Raw genomic sequence first — 23,735 nt, 5'->3', positions numbered from 1 at the left:
TTTTTTTTTAGTGGTTCAGGGATCCAGCTTTTTACTCAGTAGCCCAGGGATCCATTTAGGAGTTCTGTTATCCCCTAGGGTCCCATCATCCCTTGCACTTAACCGATGAAGGGGAATAAGAGTGAAGAAAAGGCACATAGTTTCATAAAAGATTTAAGCTGGAAATGCACACATGTCTTCTACTCATAATCTTTTTGTTAGAAGCCAGTCACATGGCCACATCAACAATAAATGAAATTGGGAAATATTATCTAGCTGTGTCTCCAAAGAGAAGCGAAAAACATGAATTTGGGTAAATATGTAGACTTTTTTGCCAAAGTATCTTTTTCAAATTATACATATGGATGGCCAGTGAGCTCTAAAAGTGGTGGGAGTAATTACGGATTTTAAAAGAAGGGTCACCCAAACAAGATTGAAGTACAATATAAGTACCAGCCAATTCTAAATAGCGAATGCCTAAAAACTAGCCATAGCCTGAACTTCTTATTTTATTCTAATATATAAATACTTGTTTTTGTTCCATCATAGGCTATATGTTAATATTTACAGATAGTAACATTCATGGATTAACTATTTCTTTTGGTCACATATGTGACACCTTTCTCTAATTTAATGAGGAGAAAAGATATCATAGTCTAAACATTGGAGAAGACATAAATGTCCAGATATAACTAGAACTATCTGAAAACATTTCCATCATTAATAGACTGACACTGATATCACAGTTTATCATAAGTCAAAAAGAAAGAAAGGAAGATTCAAATGAGACCCACTAAGGACATGCATCTCCAAATGACAGGCAGGGTAGTGGAGTAGAGAAGGAAGGCTACATTTCTAAGCTGGTTCCTATTGTCTTTTATCATGACTCTATACCTGCTGAGGTTGATATATTTGAAGGGATCTAATTGAGTGTTTATTGTGTATAGTGGGTAGGGAGAGAGATTTAATCTATATAAAATCATTACTTTGAAGTAAGTTTGAGACATTGCTTTGCAATTGACATTCCCATGACATCAGCAAACATCTGAAGGTTAATAATATTTACTAAAATTTTGCAAGCTAATTGATCTTGTTCTTTTTAAGGGCTTCAGAGCTAGGAAAGGCAGCAGTGCCAATAACATAAAACTTCCAAAATCTAGGGGGAAAATGAATGTGGTTTAAACAGAGAATGGAAAATCAGAGGTTAAAGAATTATAGCCAGCTGAGATTGACAGCCTCACATTGAACTTACATACAAGGTTTGAATCATTCGATCCCTTGTCTCCGGACTCTGCTTCTCTCTTGTCAAAAGGCTAACCTAACTAATATGTAGACTGAGGAACAAACCAAATGCAAATTTAGAAACCTCACTTTCAATACACAAAAAGGTAGTGACAAGGTTGAATCAATAATAATATCAAGTCTTTTATTTGTACTCTTATTTCTTATTTTGATATGGATAAAATTAGAAGTATGAGCACCAACATTAGAGAAGTAAATTGTTCTCATTTTAACTTTCCAGAACTCTAACCTCAAATATAGAGAATATATTTTTAAAGTAAGATAAATTTTATGTCCATCGCAGGGCAGCAGAAAATATAATAGAGGTAGAGAAGGTAGGCGATCGGAAAATATTATATTATTCCTGGAAATAAATACAGACACCTTGAGATACCCTTTTTCATTCACTTGATTTAGATTCAAGAGTTAGATTCACCAATCTGAGTTATTTTTCTGAAATTTATATTACTTTAATTTGTATGTAGACTCTATTAGCCAGTTTTAGAGAAAATGGACTTTTGCTTAAGTTGCCCCGAGAAAATGTTACATATGAGGAAAGTCTTCCTTCCAACTCTTCAAGCTCATGTCAATGAGAAACTCAATACATTGATATATGTGTGTGTATACACATACAATACAATGAGAAACTCAATACATTGATATACATATACATACATATGTATATACTGGAGCACAAAATAATCTAAGTAAATTGGCTTAGATGTTATGTGATTTAAACTTAGATTGTTCCATCCTAAATTCCTTGAAAGAATAAAAAAGGCAAAGTATCAATCTAACAAAATTAGATTTACAAATATACTTGAATAATGATCTTATCAAAAATTTTAAAAGATACTGAAATAGTCAGCTTTTTATAAAATATTTTCATTATTTTTCTTTTTATTTTGATATTTACTTTCCTGTAAAATCTACTCACATGGAAACTATGTAAATAAAAAGTTCTAAGATTATGACATTATAGATTGTAATATTTTTAATAAAATGCACTGCTGAAAAACAGTTGGACTTCCTGCATGCTTTAGTAAACAGTCTAAGGAAGAATGTGAGGTTAATGTTTTAAAGTTTCATGTTTTCACTTTTCATGCTTTGGGGCATATCTTTATACAGACCTGTGTTGTGTAAATTTGATGGACATCATCGATAACTACATTATGGACAATAACTTCTACATTTTTGTTCACATTAAATAAATATTATAATATTCTGTCTTCTTTTCACAATATCAATTCTGTATCAAAGCAATAAAAATGTTACTTGCTTTTCAATTTATTTGATTTTCTCTAAAAGTCTTGTGTGTATTACGTGCTATAGAGTCAGCTCTGACTCCTGGTGACCCTATGAGTGAGTGATGCCCACAATGTCCTGTCTTCAACAGCGCTCTCAGTTTCTGTAGACTCATGCCTATGGCTGAGTCAATCCATCTTTTATTTGGTCGTCCTTTTTTCCTGCTAACTTCTATTTTCCCCAGCATTATTGTCTTTTCAAAAGAATCCTGGATTGTCATGCTGTGCCCAAAGAAGGCATTTTTGCCTCTAGCAATATTTCAGGCTTAATTTGCTCTAGGATTCACTTGTTCATCTTTCTGGTGGAACAGGGTCTTCATAATTATCTCCTCCAACACCATATTTCAAATGAATCACTTTTTTCTATCAGCCTTCCACATCTGTACACAGTAACTGGGAATATGAGGGCTTGGATCATCTTAGCCTTGGACTCTAATGACAGACACATCTTTGCTTTGATGATTTTTCCAATTCTTCCACTGCTACCCTACCAAGTTTTAGCCTTCTCTTGAATTCTTGGCTGCAGTCTCCATTTACACTGATAACTGAACTAAGGTCAGCAAAACTTTTTTTTATCAATTTCAATGTCTTCATTATCTACAGTAAAGTTAGGTTATTTAAATTAAAAGTGTAAATAATTCAAATGCAAGTGAGGATAATTTCTGTTACCTAAAATACAAATTCAAGATGGTAAAATAGCATGCCTTATATTATAAGTAGATATTGATAGTATATGGAAAAAATATAAAATATTAATATCTTCAAAACGATTTGAAATTTACAGTTAATTTCCACTTGGTTTTAATAGTATTTTAGTGTTGCAGAATAAACTCTTTCTCCCTAGAGATATTTTTATCATCTAGCAAAAAACATTACTGTTCAATACCCTTAAAGTACCTAATTTTAGAATAAAGAATCTATAGCCTCTCTCTCACTTATTGTGGTCATCCATATATTTCAACACTGAGCATAACAGAATGTTTCTCTAATATAGTACAGTAACAACAGTGTTTGAATAAAAAGCTTGCATTAATATTGTAACATTTTCTTCTTGACTTTCAACTCATTGAAGCATGAACATCTTTTTGGCTGTCTAATTGGGTTTTTGTGTGAAAAACAAAGGTTTTGAACTGGCACTAGATTACAAATTTAATTAAAGATGCAATTCTTATAATGATCAGAACATCTGTGCCATGGCCAAATAGTTCTCACTGCTTACATTTCTAAGACCTTTATTTGAGAATGTGCATAAGCTTCATTTAGCTCTTGATATTGGACAGCTAGCTGCAATTTTTAAATCTACTAAAGCAATTTTAAAATCTACTAAAGCAATTCAGTGACTATATACAGTCCATGTAAAGTTAATTATAACAAGTAACTAGAAATGTTGTCTATTTTAATAAGTTACTGATAATAAAAATAAAACTCAAGGAAGGGAAAATTTAGTTAAAATAACCTGATCTAGAAGAACTGTACATATTTAAAAATTAATTTCTCATAAAATCATTATTGAAAAACCATAAAAATTTTATATCCAGAATTACTATTTTTCATCTTTAAAATGGGAGAGAGATGAAAGAGAGGTATCAATGTAAATATAGATACAAACATAAACTTAATATGGGGAACATTTCTATACTCCAAAACATAGTCAAGTAATGATTAAAGTGGGAAAAAGCAAAAAAATAATAATAATAATAAAAATGTAATGTAGGATTTGTGTGTGTGTGTGTATGTGTGTGTGTGTATGTGTGTGTGTGTGTGTTTCGGGGTGGGGAGAAGGTGTGTTCAGAGGATGGATATATAAAGATAAGCACCAAATTTCTGAGGAGAAAAATTAGCCAGAGAACTATATGAGAGAAGATGATGGAATAGGGGAGTAGATTTTATTTTCAATCTTATATATATATTTTAAAGTTTTACAGTGCCTGTAAATTCTGTTTTCAGTTTTAAAAGGATGTTTTCAATATAGTAGATGAGGGCAGACATCTTTAGAAATAACACACCCTAAAAAAGCAGTCAATAAATGGGTAATGCAGTAGTGTAGGAACATGTAAGTGTATCAACGTAGCTGAGGACATAACATAAACAAATGGAGTATAAAAACTTGGCAGAGACAAAATACAAGCCACTATCTCCATAACTATGAAAGAGGGAACCAAACAGAAAAAGGTTTGATATATTTATCTATCCAGCACTGTCCTACTCCTGACACTGTAGAAAAGAATTCAGACAACCTGAAGTGAAAGAATTTATTTGAAAAATCAAAATCTACTTTTAAAAATGTTGACACTATGTGTCCTTTTTATCCCACTAGAGTGTAAACGTTATGAGGGTCTGGACTTTTGTTTTCTTCGTTGGCATGTCGTTATCCCAGAAAAGAGTACCTAGTCTTAAGTAGACGTTCAATAAATATTCATCAAATGAATGAATGAATAAATAGGATACACACTTGGGTCACAGAAAGTGCATTTCATCTTACTATGGCCAAATGAAAAATTTCTCTTGTCATGCCATCTTTTTTTGATCTGATTCCTCCCAAAGAGCCTTTCCATTAGTGAGCCATTCTTTCAGGCATAAGTGGTCACAGGAAAGTTATATCCTCCATAACAAATTATGTAGTTGTTATTTCACTCAATTACTCAATAATTCAAAATATGTCCTTTCTAACCCAAGTGTACCATCCCTAGCGTCTAATCACTCTATACATATCAGCAAAGCCAAGATTTCCAAATCAGAACCTATTGAGAAGGAAGGGCTATGATAATCAAAATTTAAAGTGCTCTTGTAAATTGCTTATTGTGGAAAACTCTGGAATTTTTTCTTTTACTCACTTGATTTCGCATTTTGTTTCCAAAAGAAATTATAATTTTTTTGTGATGGAATTGAGTGATTCAGTTCTATAAATAAGAAAATCATGGCATGTTCTCTTGATTCACTATCTCTTAAACAAAGATTTGAAACAATGATAATTTCATTTCCTTCAGATTTGATATATCAAAGGATTATGGGCATATTCAGGCCACACTATTAGAGGTGTCTTTATTATTGATGATGAAGGAATCCCAAGACAGATGACAATGAATGGCCTTTATGTTAATAGGTTACTTAATGAAATACTATTCTGGTCAAAGCATCCCAGAATATCAACAAATGTGGAGAGGTCTGACCTGCCAGGTGGTAACTCAGTAATTAAACAACAATCTCAAATAGCTGTAAAACCTAAGCATTTTGACATACTCAATTGGAAAGTACTTCAGCTCATCCTGTGATGTTCGGTTTAAAGGCCTTTAATAAAGTTCAACTTTTTTTACAGTAAAATTAATTAATTAATTAAAAATAGTGTAAGTAAGCAATGATCTTATAGATCCTCAAATACACTAGGCTCACCCTGCATTTACTGTTTCCACTGCCTGGAATTCTCTTCTCTGAGTTTCATAGCTCACTCTCTTTCTTTCTTCAAATGGGAACTCTCTTAATGTCTTGCTCTTTTCACCTGCTCATTGAAGATTTCCCTAGACATCCTCTTTACAAAAGAAACCACACACACTCTCTCCATATTTAACTTACTCTGTCAATTTTTCTCCACAGGTCTAAGCACTGCATAATATACTTCATGTTTTCATTATGTAATTGGTATGGTGTCTACTTCCCCATCTAGAATGTAGTTTTCATGAGGGTAAAATTTTTGCCTACTGTGTACTTTGCTTTATCTCTAGTACCTAAACCAATACCTAGCACTTAGCAAGTGCTTAGCAATATTATTGCATGAACAGATGAGGGTTGCCCCTTGAGAACCTGATTGCTTCCAAAAGCAACAACTGCATCCATTGACCAGATTTGTAAAGGCAAGACCAAAGTCCTAAACTACAGAAATGATCTCAAGTTACCACCATTATGTGAAGCATATCTGGATGTCTTCCTTATGTAAAATATCTTTCTCGGTGTCTTAACTTTATCAAATTACATGGTACTTCCTAGACATATAAGTTGCTTTTGAAATGGTAGTTCATTGTTAATCTTGATAAATAAATAATAAAAATAGGGGTATGTTTCTTAAAGCTTGTGAATACCTAAAACCACGTTTGTAAAACATGATATGAGAAGTATTTTTGAGCACAAATAACGTAGACAGAAGTGCTTCAAAATTATAAGGATATCTCATTTGATACTGTTTAAGTATCAAATAAAATTTCTTCAAACTATTTTATTCAAATAGTTTTCTTATATTCAGTTATGCATTCATTCAATAAGTATTAATTGCATACCTGCTGCATTTAAAAATATCTTAGGGATAAAGCACTGAAGAAAATGAATTTTTTTATGATTTGGAGTGTTGTTTTTTTAAATTAAATTTATTGGGGTGATATTGGTTTATAAAATTATATAGGTGTCAAGTGTACAACTTATTAATATTGCATATGTATATTGTAGTGAGTTCATTACTCAAATTCAAATATCCTTCTATAATCATATATTTGACCCACTTTACCCTTATCTACATCTGCCACTCTCCACTTTCCCTCTGGTAACCACTAAACAGTTGTTTATATCTATGAGTTTTTGTTTGTTTGTCTTGTTCGTTTGTTGCTTTCAGTTTTATGTTCTATATATTAGTGAAATCATGTGGTTCTCGGCTTTGTCTGACTTTTTTCACTTAGCATGATAATCTCAAGATCCATCCATGTTGTCGAAAATAGCGGTATTTCATCTTTTTTTATACTAGGTAATATTCCATTGTATATATGTACCACATCTTCTTTATCCATTCATCTATCAAAGGATACTTTGGTTGTTTCCAAATCTTGGTCACTCTGAATAATGCTGCAATGAACACAGGGGTGCATATATTGTTATAGATAATAGTGTTCTAATTTAGGGGGTAGATATGCAAAAGAGGGATTGTTGGGTCTTATGGTAATTCTATTCTTATTTATTTGAGGAACTTCCATACTATTTTCTATAGTGGCTGTACAAATTTACATTCCTACCAGCAGTGTATAAGGGTTCCTTTTAGTCTACAACCTCTCCAACACTTGCTGTTATTTTTCCTGTTGATAATAGCCATTCTTACAGGTGAGAGATGGTAGCTCATCATGGTTTTGATTTGCATTTCCCTAATAGCTAGTGAAGTTGAGCATCTTTTCATATATCTGTTGGTCATTTGTATATCTTCTTGGGAAAAGTGTCTGTTCAGGTCTTCTGCTCATTTTTTAATTGGATTGTTTGTTTTTTGTTGTTATTAAGTTGTATGAGTTCTTTATATGTTTTGAATATTAGTCCCTTATCAGAGGTGTTGTTTGCAAGTAACTTCTCCCATTTGGCTGTTGCCTCTTTGTTTTGTTGGTTTCTTTTGCTGAGCAATGCTTTTTAGTTTGATACAGACCTATTCATTTATTTTTGCCTTTACTTCTCTTGCCTTTGAGGACACGTTCATAAATTGTTTCTAAGACCAAGGTCTATAAACTTAGTACCTATGTTTTTTTAATGCAATTTATTGTTTCAGGCCTTATATTTAGGTCTTTGATACATTTTGAGGTAATTTTGGTGTATTGTGACAGGTAGAAGTCTAGTTTCATTCTTTTGCATGTGGCTTTCCAATTTTCCCAGCACCATTTATTAAAGAGGCTTTCCTTTCTCCATTGTATTATTTGCCCATATACACAGTAGTTTATTTCTGGGCTCTCAATTCTGCTCTATTGGTCTGTGTTTCTGTTTTCTGCACCATACTTAATGGTGAAACACTAAAAGCTTTCCTTTAAGATCAGGGTCAAAGCTAGGAAGCCTGCTCTCAATACTCTTATTCAATACAGTACTAGAAGTCCTAGCTAGAACAATCAGTCAAGAGAAAGAAATAAAAGGCATCCAAATTAAGAATGAAGTCAAATTGTTACTTTTTGAAAATGACATGAAAACCCTAAAGACTCCTATTAGAATAAAAACAAATAGTAAAGTTTCAGGATACAAAATCAATGTACAAAAATTCATTGCATTCTATACACTAACAATTAAATTTAGAGAAAGAAATGGAAAAAATCTTCTTTTGAAATTGCAACAAAATATACGGGAAGTGGAAAGACAGACAATGAGAAAAATATGTACTATATATTAGTTTTCTATTGCTACTGTAACAAATTAACACTAGCTTAATGGCTTAAAAAACATAAATTTATTATCTTATAGTTTTTTTAAGTTTAAATTTCAATAGAGGTCTCACTGAGCTAAAATCAAAGTGTTGACAGAGCTGCATTTCTTTCTGGAAGGTCCAGGAATAGGTTTCCTTGTCTTTCCTGTTTCCAGAAACTTCTTACATGGCCCCCTTCTTCTAATTTCAAAGCCAACAATGTTGCAGCCATCTAGCCATTTTTCCGTAATCATATCTCCCTCTGCCTACAGAAAGAGAAAGTTTATCTTTGCTTTGAAGGACCCATGAGATTAATTGGTTTACTCAGATAATCCAAAATGATCTCTTCATCTCCAGCTCCTTAACTTAGTCACATCTACAAAGTCTCTTTTACCATGTAAGATAACAGGTTCACAGGTTCTGAGGATTAAGATGTGGACATTTTGGGGGGTCATTATTCTGCTTACCTCACTTTATCAGGAAATGAAGAGTGCTATGAAGAAAAATAGCAAGGTAAAAGCAACCAAAGAACTATGGGTGGCATATTCCTTTATTTCAGCTCTTTGGGGAATTTCTAAAATGCTAGACTAGCACTTTTCACAGAGATTTATTTTAAATTTAGTAAACAGAAAATATGATAGAACATTTATCAAACATCTAAAGGGTAGAATGGTGGCAATCACTGTCAATAGCGATATCACTCACCTTTAGTTAAAATCTGCACCTAGTGCTATGTCCTGTAGACTCCCTATGGCTTCCATACTACCATGAAACTCCAACACACTTACTTTTGTCCTCTTTAAAAAATTACCATCTATTCTACACACCATGGAATAATTTGCTGTGGTGGCCATCTGCTAGTAGAGCTAAGCTCCTGCAATAATTGCTAGCCATTTATTTGGATGTTCTACAAACCACAGCAACAAATCCTTTCCAAATCTGCATGAGGAATGGATGAAACTCCTTAATTACTGTTGTTAGACATCACCATGTTTCTCCCTATTTGCTTCCTTATTTGTTCTCAACTAGAAATTTTTCTATGTTCTTGGAGTCTACAATGACACCTTTACCCTTTAATCCAAGTACACTATAGCTTTGCTCTCTAATAGATTAAGCCTTTTTACACTATTAATAGCAAGAGTCAAGAGTCATATTACATCACACATGACTGACACTATTAGGAAATTAGGAGGTATCACCAATGTACTTACCAAGATAAATAAAGCTTAATCTCCATGTACCTAATTTTCAATAATTTTTAAATTTAAAAAATACAAAATACATTACATGTATTCTTGAAAGATATTGAAAATAATTATCTTTTCCTTGAATTAAGGATGTTACTGAAGCAATTAATTACTGCATTATGCTGTAATAGAATGGAAGGTTCTCCCCTCTTTCTCATAACTTAACTTATCTGTTAATCCATTTACTATTTACCTGAGTTTTGTAATCTCTGATTTCTAATCTCCTATCATCTGAATAAATATATAACCAAGTGCATCAAAATAGTTTGAAAACCCCAAGACAATAAACAAAACAAAAAATGGCCTTAGAGATTTCATACAAATATAATGTGTGAATTTGAATGTATCCAGCTCTCTGTGAAAGGTAGAGTTTTGTTATTTTATATTACTTCTTAAAATGGTAGCTTCTACATTTACTCCTCTTGCAACATTAACCTGAACTGGTTAATTTCATACTGCATTGTGAACTATATGAATAAACTCTCCTACACTATTACTTTCATAAAAACACAGAGGAATGCAAAACTAGTCTCTGTCCAGAAGGAAAGGGAGCTCTCTTTACTTAAGAAAGAAATTATCTGTCATAGGGTAGAGGGATTAAGGGATTTGTGGAAGAATTAAAGAGAACAGGCTGTATGATGATAAGGATATGCCAGTATGGAAAAACTAAAATGAATTTAACCAGTCCTAGATTCTAAATGTTTGGATTACTTTTCTTAATTTGTTTCATATTTCAAGGTAAATTATATAAATCATGATAATTTAGAAGTTAAATAAAAAGAAAATTCTGGACAAAGAAAAATGGCAAGTGACATTTGAAATTGTCTTCTAGTCTTTGCAACGCATGTGTACAAAACTGGCAACATGATTTATGAGTCATTAAGTGAGCTGTGAGAATTTGAAGAGCTGTAAGTCCCTCTAAATCATACCCCAGCCTATCCTAATACCCCAGCCTATCTACTACATATCCTCTCTTTCTGGAATGTTTCTTGCCTCCTTTATGTTAGTAACTAACGTAATTCTCACTAATCTTTCAGATATTCACCTAAGTTTATTTCCTTTAAGAAATCTCTTTGATCCAGCACCCTGTTTTTATCACAGTAATATGATTGCCTGGCCACTTGTCAGTATTCCCTTCTAGAATGTAAGCTCCATGAAGGCAGGCACAATATTATCTCTTTACTGTTAGGACATCAATAAGCAGTCACTTAGCAAATGGCAGACACTAAATTCTCGATATGTAGTTTTCAACAAAATGGATAGTGATAAATGTTTATTCTCCTACTCAAAATTGGACTTGGCCTTAAGATGTACTACAGACATCTTAAAACAAGGATAAGGAAACTTGTGGAAAGCTGTGGCACCCATTATGAGGAGGAAGAATATGTTACTGACCATATGTTTCTATGATTTTTATTCTTATCATAATCTATTCTTATGTCAAGAAAAATTGTGAAAGTCTTTGAAAAGGGTGAACATGTGCCTTTTATCATCTTTGAACTATTTTAAAACTCTGTTAAGTTATAGAAAACTGATAATAATGTAAATGAATCGTGATCAGTGGATTGTAATCGATTATTTCCCTGTATATATATATACCAGTTTTACATCTAATTGTAAATGCATTCAACATTCTTGATTCTCTACATGTGTGTGTTCTTTAAATTTTTCTTTAAACTTACTAATTCTCTTAAATAAACTTGACATATGTTTATTTTACTTTCGTATGAAATTTATGACAATTCCTTTAAAAATTATCCCTTTTTTCTAATGATTTGTAATATGCATTTATGACTGGAAACATTTTGTATAACACTGCAATAAACATTTTGATTTTTTTTTAAAAAAAGTATCTTTTAACACCTGTAAGAATATTTAATTTGAACTAAATGAAAGGGCAAAAAAATATAAATATTAGAAAACACCTTTTTCTGAGTGTCACATAATGCTGGTACCAAAAAAAAAAAAAATTAAGCTAAAAAAATAAGCCCCTCTCATCATTCTCGGCTTGTTCCTCATAACAGGAACATAGTCACCTTTTTCAACTGACAATAGCAGTCTAGGCATATATTTTTTAATAATAAAATGCTATTTACATTTTTATTTTTAAAAGAAACATTAATAATAAAGTTTATAAAAATTAATGAGGGTGATGTATGCCAACATCAATTTACAACTCTTGTCTGTTTAATTAATATTATTGCATTTTTTAACCTGAAGTATATTTTGCTCATTATTATGAAGTATTTAATTTATATGAAACTTCATTCAAAAGAGTGCCTTCGCACAAATTTTTTCCAGGCTATGTATACATATTTTGAATAAAACATCAAATTCATAGACAACTTTGTTATAAGCATCATTCAAAATCAAGTTTAGCTCAAAATGAGTTTAGCCTAAATATATAAACTACTTAGATATAATTGACAGGAGAGGGAAATGAGTTTACTCCTAGCTTCTGACTTTCTATAATTCTTACCAATTCTATTTTCCTATGTTACTTGAACCTACTTCACGACTAATTTCAGTTAGCAACATCCTTATCCAAGGTCCTCATCACTATCTTTGCTCAGATCACAGCAATAAAAAAATCTCTTACCTGGTCTCCCTCACTCACTTTTTATCACTCATTGCAACACAGCCAAAGTGGTCGATTCATTTAACTCAGAAATTTCTATATTTTCTTTTTTTACCTTTACAAAGTATAAATCTGGAAATGTTAATACTCTATTTAAAATGTTCAGATGGCTCTTCTTGTCACTTCCCCCAACTTGCCTCACATCCTATACTTAACCTACACGGTTCTATTTGGAGCTTTCTCAAGCTTTTACAAGTTCTGTACAGATTCTTCCTGTAGTATTCTTCAATACCCCATGTTCCTTCTTGTCCTAATTCCTACTGTCACTTCTTTGTGAAAGTTTCCTTGGCAGCTCTCTGATACAGACACATTCTTCAGATTTTCCAAAGAGCTCCATCTGTATGTGGTCCCTTACTATTCCATAAACTTCTCAAGGACTGGGTCCTTGTTCATTTGTAATATTCTGACCCATTTACCTGACTATTACTGGAAAATAATAACCCCCAAATTCTTATGAACGTACTTTTGGTAAATGTGAACTTGTTATAATTTATGCAGCCACATCTAAGTCTCCAGTTGTGGTTATTCACATAAAGAATAACTACTCTCAGGGATTTTAGGAAATGGACACGACTTCAGTAGAAGATATAGGGGAAGTGGTAGACATATTCTTCTAAATATCTTTATTATTCCTAAGAGAATAGTTGGGGAAAATTCTGCCAAATCAATAAAATTTTCTTATATCCAACAAATATTATTTTCATCAAAATTTACTAAGACCTTAACCAGATATTTGGTGTAAAATGATCATTAAGCTAGTCCCCTGGCAATCCGTTTTTTCCTCAATATTTTAAATGGAACCACATGAAATTACTATGTCAGTAAGTTAAAAATACTTGAGGGTTGACAATTTCATATGGTTCAAACTAAATTACAAAAATAGGTATAGGAATCTTTGGAAACATGGTGGAATGAGAAACAACCCCAGATCTCTCCCCTTGAAACAGCAATAAGCTGAATATCTAAAACTCAACAAAAAACACCCAAATTACACACCAGCATGTCTGAGCATGGGATCTGCACATAGGAGCTACCACAATCAGAACCCCGGGTGTCGGGTGGTGGACTGGGAATAATAAAGAAGCTGCCTCTCTGCAGTGCAGGAGCTCCCTGCAGGAGGAAGGGGAAGGGAGAAGGAGAAGCAAGTTTGGGCAACGAGTTCTTGAACATTTCTGTTTGGGAAAGCTGTGGCTGCAGGGCCCAGTCATCAGGGCAGAAAGCAGAGAAGCGGAACAGGATCGCAGAGAAACAAGAGCTGATTTTGGCCAGCTGCAGCTGCAAAACCGAGGCTGACCTGCAGTCCCCAACCACCAACCCAGAGTTTCTCTCCCCCGATACCATCCGAGACCGATTACTGTGGAGCCCAGGGGTATCTGAGCAAATGGTAGCAAACTATTGCTAACACTGACAGAGAATGATACTGAGGGTAGCTAGCATGATTAAATATATACAAGAAAATTTTAAAAAGCATTCTTAAGATTTTATATAAAGCAGGGATGCAAGAGACTTAGACACCACCTACTGGAAATCAAAAATAAATAAATAAATAAATAAAGGCCTTCTTTGCAACAGCCTAAAGAGAGACCTTTATATAATAAATCTTTCTGGAAAAAAGCAGAATATATTTCCATTAATGCCCAAGCAGAGAAATAGTCTATTGAACACCATGAACAACCAAGGTGACAAGGCAACTTGGAAAGAAAGAGAAAAATTTCCAGAAAATAAACTTACAGACATAGAAATATGCAACTTAGATGACAAAGAATTCAGAATGGCACTTCTGTAAAAGCTCAGTAAAAAACTCACTGAGTTCTGAAATATGTCATATCAAGAATTTCAGAACTTGCAAAAACAACTAGATGAACAGAGCAAGAAGATTGAAACCCTCAAAAAGAACCAAATAGAACTTCTGGAGATAAAAAAAAACACACTACAAGAGTTGAAAAATAAAATAGTAAGCTTGGGAAATAGAGTCAACCAAATGGAAGAAAGGAATAGTTATATAGAAGACAGAAATCTAGAAATAAATCAGAAACAAGAAGAGAGAAACCAAAGAATGAAAAATAATGAAAGAAAAATTCAAGAAATGGTTGATACCATCAGGAGAGGAAACATAAGAATAATGGGTAATCTCAAAGGCAAGAAAAAGGAGCAGGGACTAGAAAGCATATTCAGACAAATAGTGGATGAGAATTTCCCAAATCTAAGGAATGAGCTGGAGCTTGGAATTCAAGAATTCAACAGAACACCCAATTATCTCAACCCAAAAGAGCCTTCACCAAGAAACATTTTGTTAAAATTATCAAAAATCAATGACAAAGACAGAATTCTCAGGGCAGGCAGGGAGAAAAAAAAAACAGTAACTTATAAAGGTAAACCCATTAGATTATCCTCAGACTTCTCAATGTAGCCTTACAAGCCAGAAAGGAATGGAATCAAATATTTAAACTATTAAGTGAAAGGAACTACCAGCCTAGAATAACATATCCAGCTAAGCTCTCCTTTAGATATGAAGAAGAAATTAAGACCTTTCCAGACATACAAAAATTGAGGGAATTCTCCACTACTAAGCATGCCCTACATGAAATACTGAAAGAAGTCAGTTCACCTAAAACAAAATGACAAAAAAAAAAAAAAAATTAAAGACTATCAGGTAAATAGAAACAGAGGAGTGCAACCCTTACTAAGAACAGAGCATTATATGGTTAAATAATAAGAAGAGAATTGTTATAACAAGATAGTAATGAACGTTCAGCGTACATAGGGACAAATTGACATAATAATGACTATTAAGGGGGAGATTCAAAAATCCAAATTCACAAAGGGGAATGGAGATAAGACACGCACAGAAGAAAATGGACGACTGTATATATATAACTATCCTTTTTATATTCGTAAACTGTTGTATATAACATAAAACTAGAAGGACCAGAGGGGAAAACCACAAAAGCCAACCAAAGTAAATAAAACAGAAGCACCAAAACAAGGACGCAATGAAAACACCGAGCTACCAGAAAGCAAAAGATAAAATGGCTATAAGACCTCAAATTTCAATAATCATCCTAAATGTAAATGGACTGAACTCACCAATAAAAAGGCATAGAGTTGCAGAATGAATCACAAAATAAAACCCAATCATATGCTGCCTCTAGGAGACACAGCTCAGCTCCAAAGACAAATATAGACTCAGAATGAAAGGGTGAAAAATGATATTTCAAGGAAATGGCATTCAGAGAAAAGTGGGAGTAGCAGTACTAATATCAGAAGAAATAGAGTTCAAAATAAAAAAGATAAAGAGAGATACTGAGGGACATTTCATAATGATGAAGGGAATCATGCACCAAAATGACATAAAATGTATTAATATCTAAGCTCCCAATCAGGGAGCCTCAAAATATGTAAAGTAATTACTAACAGAACTAAAGGGAGAAACAGACCAAAACACTATTGTAATAGGGGACCTAAATACCTCACTGTAGAATATGGACAGATCACCCAAACAGAAAATCAATAAGAAAATAATATCCTTAAATGATACATTAGACCAACAGGACATAATTGACATTTACAGAGCTTTCCATCCCAAAACAGCTGGTTATACATTCTTCTTTAGTGCACATGGAACATTCTCAAGAATCAACCATATACTGGGACATAGAGATAGTCTCAACAAATATAAGACGGTTGAAATCATACCAACCATATTCTTTGATCATAATGCTTTGAATCTAGAGATTAACTGCAGAAAGAAATCAGGAAGAACCACAAATACATGGAGATTAAACAACATACTACTGAAGAATAACTGGATCTGAGAAGAAATACAAAGAGACATCAAGAGACACATAAAAAACGAATAATAATGATAGTATGGCATATCAAAAATTTTGAGACACAGCAAAAGCGGTCATAAGAGGAAAGTTCATATCATTACATGTCTATCTCCAAAAACAAGAACAAGCCCAAATAAACAACCTAAGCTTCATCTCAAAAAACTAGAAAAGGAAGAATGAAGCTTAAAGTCAGCAGAAGAAAAGAAATCATCAAAATTAGAGCAGAAATAAATGAAATTGAAAACAAAAAAATATGATAGAAAAAAGAAATGCAACAAAGAACTGGTTCTTTGAGAAGTTTAATAAAATTGACAAACCCCTAGCTGGACTCAGTAAAAAAAAAGAGAAAGGACACAAATAAACAAAATCAGAGATGAAAGAGGGGAAATTATGACTGGCATTGCAGAAATTCAAAAGATCATGTAAGAATACCATGAAAAAGTATGTATCACCAAATTTAATAACCTAGAAGAAATGGGCCAGTCTTTGAAAAATACAAGTTTCCTAGCCTGAATCAAGAAGAACTGGAAAATCTAAATAGACTAATCAACAGTATGGAAATTGAAACGATCATCAAAAACCTACCAAAAAGTAAAAGTCCAGAACAAGATAGCTTCACCAGTGAATTCTACCAAACATTCAAAGATTTAATACCTATTCTCCTCAAACTCTTCCAAAAATTTGAAGAGGAGGCAATACTTCCCAACTCATTTTATGAGGTCAATATTACTCTGATACCAAAACCTGGTAAAATAACACAAAAAAAGAAAACTACAGACCATTATCTCTCATGAACACAAATGTAAAAAACCTAAGTAAGATATTGTCGAACCGAATACAGCAACATATTAAAAGCATTATACACCACGAATAAGTGGGCTTCATCCCAGTGGCGCAGGGATGGTTCAACATACACAAATCAATTAATGTGATACACCACATAAAGAAATTAAAAAATAAGAATTATATGATCATATCTCTAGATGCAGAAAAAGCCTTCTACAAGATATAGTATCCATTTATGATCAAAACACTTAACAAAATTGGTATAGAAGGAAAATATCTTAACATAATAAAGGCCATATATGGCAAACCCTCAGCCAACATTAAACTTAATGGTGAAAAACTAAAAACCTTCCCTCTAAGACCAGGAACAAGGCAAAGCTGTCCACTATCGCCACTCTTATTCAATATAACATTGAAAGTTCTAGCTACTGCAATCAGACAAGAGAAAGATATAAAAGGCATCCAAATAGGAAACAAAGAAGTGAAACTGTCACTACTTGCAGATGACATGATTCTATATATAGAAAACCCTAAAGACCATACTAGAACACGACTAGAAACAATAAGCAAATACAGTAACATCTCTGGATATAAAATCAATGTTCAATAATCCATACCTTTCTTATATTCTAATAATGAAGTGTCAGAAGAAGAAGTAGGAAAAAATAATTCCTTTTGCAATTGCAACAAAAAGAATAAAATACCTAGGAATAAATTTAACAAAACAAGTGAAGGACCTATATAATGAAAACTATAAGACCCTATTAAAAGAAATCAAAGAAGATATAAACAAATGCAAAGATATTTAGTGTTCTTGGATTGGAAGAATCAACATAGTTAAAATGACCTCATTACCTAAAGCATTATATAGATTCAATGCAATCCCCATCCAAATCCCATTGGCATTAAAAAAAAAATCATCAGATTTGTATAGAAGCACAAAAAATCCAGAATTGCCAAAGTCATCCTGATAAAAAAGAGGCATCACACTGCTCAACTTCAAATTATACTACAAAGCCACAGTAATCAAAACGGCATAGTATTGGCAGCAAAACAGACAGATGGACCAGTGGAGCAGAATCGAGAGTCCAGAAGTAAACCCATATTTATATGGGCAAATAATTTTTAACAAGCAAGCCAAAAACATATAGTGGCGAAAGGAAAGCCTCTTCAATAAATAGTGCTGGGAAAACTGGAAAGATATCTGCAAAAGAATGAAACTAGACTGTTGTTTCTCACCACGCACCAAAATTAACTCAAAATGGATTAAGGACCTCAATATAAGACCTGAAACAATAAAATGCATAGATGAAAACATAGGAACTAAACTCAAGGACCTTGGACTTAAAGAGCATTTTATGAATTTGACCTCAAAAGCAAGAGAAGTAAAAGCTAAAATAAATGAATGGGACTACATCAAGCTAAAAAGCTTCTGCTCAGCAGAAGAAATCGTCAACAAGGTAAAGAGTGAACCATCCAAATGGGAAAATATATTTGCAAGCAATACGTCTGATAAAGGCCTAATATTCAAAATATACAAAGAACTCATACAACTCAATAACAATAAAAAAAACAAATGATCCAATCAGTAATGGGCAGAGGACCTGAAGAGACACTTTTCCCTAGAGGACATACAAATGGCCAAAAAATATATAAAAAGATGCTCAACATCGTTAGCTATTACGGAAAAGAAAATCAAAACCGTAATGAGCTACCATCTCACACCTGTTAGAATAGCTATAATCAACAGAACAATTAATAATAAATGTTGGAGAGGTTGTAGAGAAAATGGAACCCTTATACACTGCTAGTGGGACTGCAAATTGGTACAGCCTCTAAGGCAAACAATATGGAATTTCCTTCGAAAAATTAAGAATTGATCTACCATACAATCAGAAATCCCTCTATGGAGTATTTACGCCAAAGACTTGAAAAGCCATATCCACAAATATTTGCACACCGATGTTCATAGCAGCATTATTCACAGTGGCTAGGACATGGAAGCAACCGAAGTGTCCTACAATAGATGATTGGCTAAAGAAGCCATGGTACATATATACAATGGAATATTACTCAGTCATAAGAAGAGATGAAATACTACCATTTGTGACAACATGGATGGACCTTGAGATAATCATGCTAAGCAAAGTAATCCAGACAGAAAAAGTTGAAAATCGCATGATATCACTTATATGTGGGATATAAACCTAAAAGCAAAAAATGAGCAGGATAAACATACAGAGACTCATAGACATGGACTATAGGCTAGTGGTTACCAGATGACAATAGACTAGTGGTTACTATTGAGGTGGGAGAGGAGCAGAAAGGTAGATGGGGTAAAGGGGGTCAAATATATGGTAGCTGAAGGAAACTGAACTTTGGGTGGTAAACACACAATAGAATATACAGATGTCAAGTGATAATGTACACCTGAAAATTATATAATGTATTAACCAATGTTATCCTAATAAACTTAATTTTGAAAAAAGGTATAAAATTTTAAATATCAAAGGTAGAATGTCTCAAGTCCTTGAATAGAAAAGATGTGCACTAAGAACAAAGAGGAGAAAAGCAATTCTAATTTGAGGTGAGTGGAATTCAAAAAAGCTATAAATAAGCATAAGGATTTGAGCTAGATCATGAAATATTAGTACAATTTCAATAGATAAAAATAGTGGAAAGTTATTTTAATTAGAATGTATATTCAGAATTTATATATATCAAGAGCAAGGCAACCCTTGGTTGACCTCACAAATTGCAAGGACCTTGACAGCTTACAAGCCCTTATTTTTTTATTTTTTACGCCTACAGTACTTGGTCTTCCTAGGTGTTTTCAGAATTTTTAAATGGAAATTGGCAAGTCTCACTAAGTTTTTTTCTGGATAAACGAATGGATAAATTTCAAATGAACTTAACTAAAGAAGGCTGTATCATATACCATGTATCTTCACAAAATAGCCAAAGACAAGAAACAAAGTATCTCTGGTTATGATGGGAACTGAACCTGGAAATTGGAATAGAGGCTTCTCTCACCATAGCTGAGTTATTGATTGTTTCAAGGTAACCAGAATTTCTGTGTTCAAATTCCTATTCCCTTACTTCATAACTATGTGAACTGAGGCAAGTCATTTGCCTTCATTCTGCCTCAGTTTCCTTATTTTAAAAATAGGGAAATAGAATTGTAAGGGTTAAATAATGTGAACATATTCAAACTGATTAGATAATGCCAGACATACACTAAATGCTATGTAAGAATTTACTAGCATTATACTTTTGGAGCTGCTCCATTTTTTTTTTTCCTACATTGACTAGATTCCAACAACTCATCTTGCTTGTGACTCAACACAAAAGCCTCCTGAGTCCTCTCTATAATATGGTACTGTTTTCTTTCTGTCAAGATAAAGTATTGGCCTATGTTGGGTTATATGGATACATCAAGTCCTATAGGACATGGATAGAAAGTGAATGATATCTTAGGATATAAAGAGCTTGAAAAATAGTGAATGGGTCAGAGAATGTAATATAGCTTAATAGAAATAGGCATATTTTAATCTAATAAAAGTCCTAAAGACAATTGTGGCTTTGTGATAGTTCAGGATGGCTTATCATGTGTATAAAAATGAGTAGGCAAATGAAACACGGATTCTGAGGGTCCTTACTATCCTGATAAGGAGTTTAGATTTTATTGCATGGTACAATTTACATTTGGGACTGGATAATTCTTTGCTCTTGAAGCCCCTGTGCATTCAAGATATTTAGCAGCATCCCTGGCCTTTAGCCCCTAGGTCCCTGTTGCAACTCCTCAGTTGCGATAACCAAAAATAGCACAGTCTGCAGGGCAAAATCACCCCAGTTTGAAAACTACTGCTTTGGAGACAATGATAGAGAATTTTCCCTATCAGTACAAGAGAAAAATTACCAGAATAGAATGTTTAAGGTCAAAGCAAAAATCTCAGAAGACAAAAACATATTAAAAATGAAAAGGTATGTAGCCAGGAACCTGATAACAAGTAAAAAGTACTAAATGTAACTTTTACACAACCAGAACCAAAATAACAATAATTATTGTTATGATGATGATGATGATGATGATTAATTAAAAGGAAGGGGGGATGTTTTGAAAGGAAATGCACTATCTCCAATTCCAAAGTCTCATTTCCCTCTTCTACTTATTCCCATCTAAGAATGACAAGGATCCAAATTAATTTTTTCCAGTCTACTGAGGTATGAAAAGAAAATTGTATATATTTAAAGTGTACAATGTGATCAATGTGATCAATGTAATTATATATATATATATGATCACATTGATCACAATGTGATCAATGTAATGTGTGTGTATGTGTGTATGTATATATGTATGTATATATATATATATATATATATATATATATATATAGTGAAAACTCAAACCATTTTTAAAAGTGTAACAAAAAATAAAGGTACCAAATGCTGTATGTTAATTATAGAGTAAAATGAAGCTTATCTCACCATCTCTCTCATTCTCTACCAAGGACAGCAGGCACATAAAAGTGCCACCTCTCCATGCTGTGGCCATGACAGGTGTCATTAGTTGATGGCAATGCTTTCCTGCCAAGATTAGATACAGCCTCTGATTCCCTCTAAACACTGCATTCCAGGCAGAATCTATCACTAATCAGAGCTGACATGTGAGATAAAAGCAATTTCTTCATACCTGTTATTGATGCTATGTTTCTCTTGGTAGACTTTATGAACAGCATAGCCATCCATTTTGGCAATCACATAAAACCATTGACTCATGGTGAGCTTATCTTTCTGCAAGATATCTAAGCATCCTTTTGTCTGTGTTGATATGAAGCCTTACTGGCAAGATCAGCACCTTATGAAATTTTATTTTATTGAGAAGCTCTTATTTTCACTGTACTTAAACCTATAGAGACATTTGAATCAGGCTCTAATACAATAGATGTCAATTTCATTTCTAGCTTCAAGTCATCTACAAATTTCAAAAAATTACTTTTCTCTTCATCGAATAAATTAATAAAATTTTTAATTCAACAGATTCTTATTGCTCGAGAAAGCACAGTTTTATAGCTATCTACCTTTAGATACCATTTACTCAATATTTAATCAACAAATATCTACTGAGAAAAATTCTTTTAACAGTTTTTCAAGTGATTATTAATTATCCAAGTATAGCTTCCAACTTATTTTTTGATATCATAAATCCTTGTCAAAAGTTTTGCTGATGTCCAGATATATTGTATTTGCCATATCTCCCTAACCCTCTCTCAAAGACAGAAATTAGGTTAATATATCATGACTCATTTTTGTAAATATTTTAAGATTTCAATTCTTTACTACTTCTTTTTGGGAACTCTCAACTGTAAAGTTATGCAAAGATCTTAATAATCCAAAGAGAAATCATAATGTAAAAACATGTCAAAAGGGATTTTCCAGCTCCCTGAAATCTAAATAAGATCTCCCTGAAACTCCATTCTAAACCCTGTACAAGACAAAAGACCTCCTCTCACTTTCTTTGAATTTCTGGTGGTTAACATTATTGGCACTTCCTCTGGTTTCTAGCTATATGCTTCAACAGAAGCCTCTCTCTTAATAGACCACCTAGCCATGCCATACAGGCTCACATAAACTAGAAACTGATGATTAGATGATCCTCCTGTTGAAATGACTATGGCCTCTTTAACACTAGGGAATTTTCCTGGCATACGCCATCCCGCATTGTGCTCCCAGTGCAGCGCTGCAAACTCCTTTAGCATTATCTCCCCCTTCTTCCTTCCCCTTTCCTTTTCCTCTCTTAGAAGCAGAAATCAAATTACTTCTAGTTTCTCCCTGAAATGAGCTATATCAATTTGCTCTGGCTCCTGCTTTCAAGATTTCTATTATAATCCATAAAGGCTTTTTTTCTAAAATAGAATGAAAATATATATACTTACCAAGGAAAGAAGATAATATGAATGACTAAAGTAAACTGTATGTCAGTAAAAAGCAATGCGGATTTAATGAAATATGGCAACTGACACCTTGCTTTAGTGTTGGGAGGCTAACGGGATTGGGACAGTGACAAACTGAAAAGGGCATGCCAGGTCTAAGGGGCACAGTTGCAATATTTAGCTACAAAAAGTCTTTAATATGTAGGCACACTGATCTGGCCTTTTGAAAAATCTGGAATCCAAATTTTATGTAAAATTTCCTAAGTTTAAAATATTGGCTTATTTTAATATAAATAATTTAGATCGATATGTCTGTGGGTTGCATAAGACCTAGGGGTAAGCAGTGGGCAACCACTAGTAAACAAAAACGTGTCCTCCCAAGTTAATTATGGTGCCAGCTGTTCAGCAAATAAAATTTGCACAAACACCTACACTATCTATATTTTAAATGCCAGAGAAAGCAGTGTATAGAGACGTAGCCAGTAATTTGTGAATCTCAAAGCTAACATAAGAAGACAATCTGAAAATGGCCACAGAATTACCAATTTTGCTTCATTCAATTCAGTTCATTTTATATGAACATAGCTTTACGTTTTCTTTGTAGGAG

Source organism: Pteropus medius, unplaced genomic scaffold, assembly GCF_902729225.1.
Source record: "Pteropus medius unplaced genomic scaffold, Ma_sr-lr_union100, whole genome shotgun sequence".
Taxonomy (NCBI): domain Eukaryota; kingdom Metazoa; phylum Chordata; class Mammalia; order Chiroptera; family Pteropodidae; genus Pteropus; species Pteropus medius.
The sequence above is the reverse complement of the archived record's forward strand: the minus strand, read 5'-3'. Positions refer to the sequence as shown.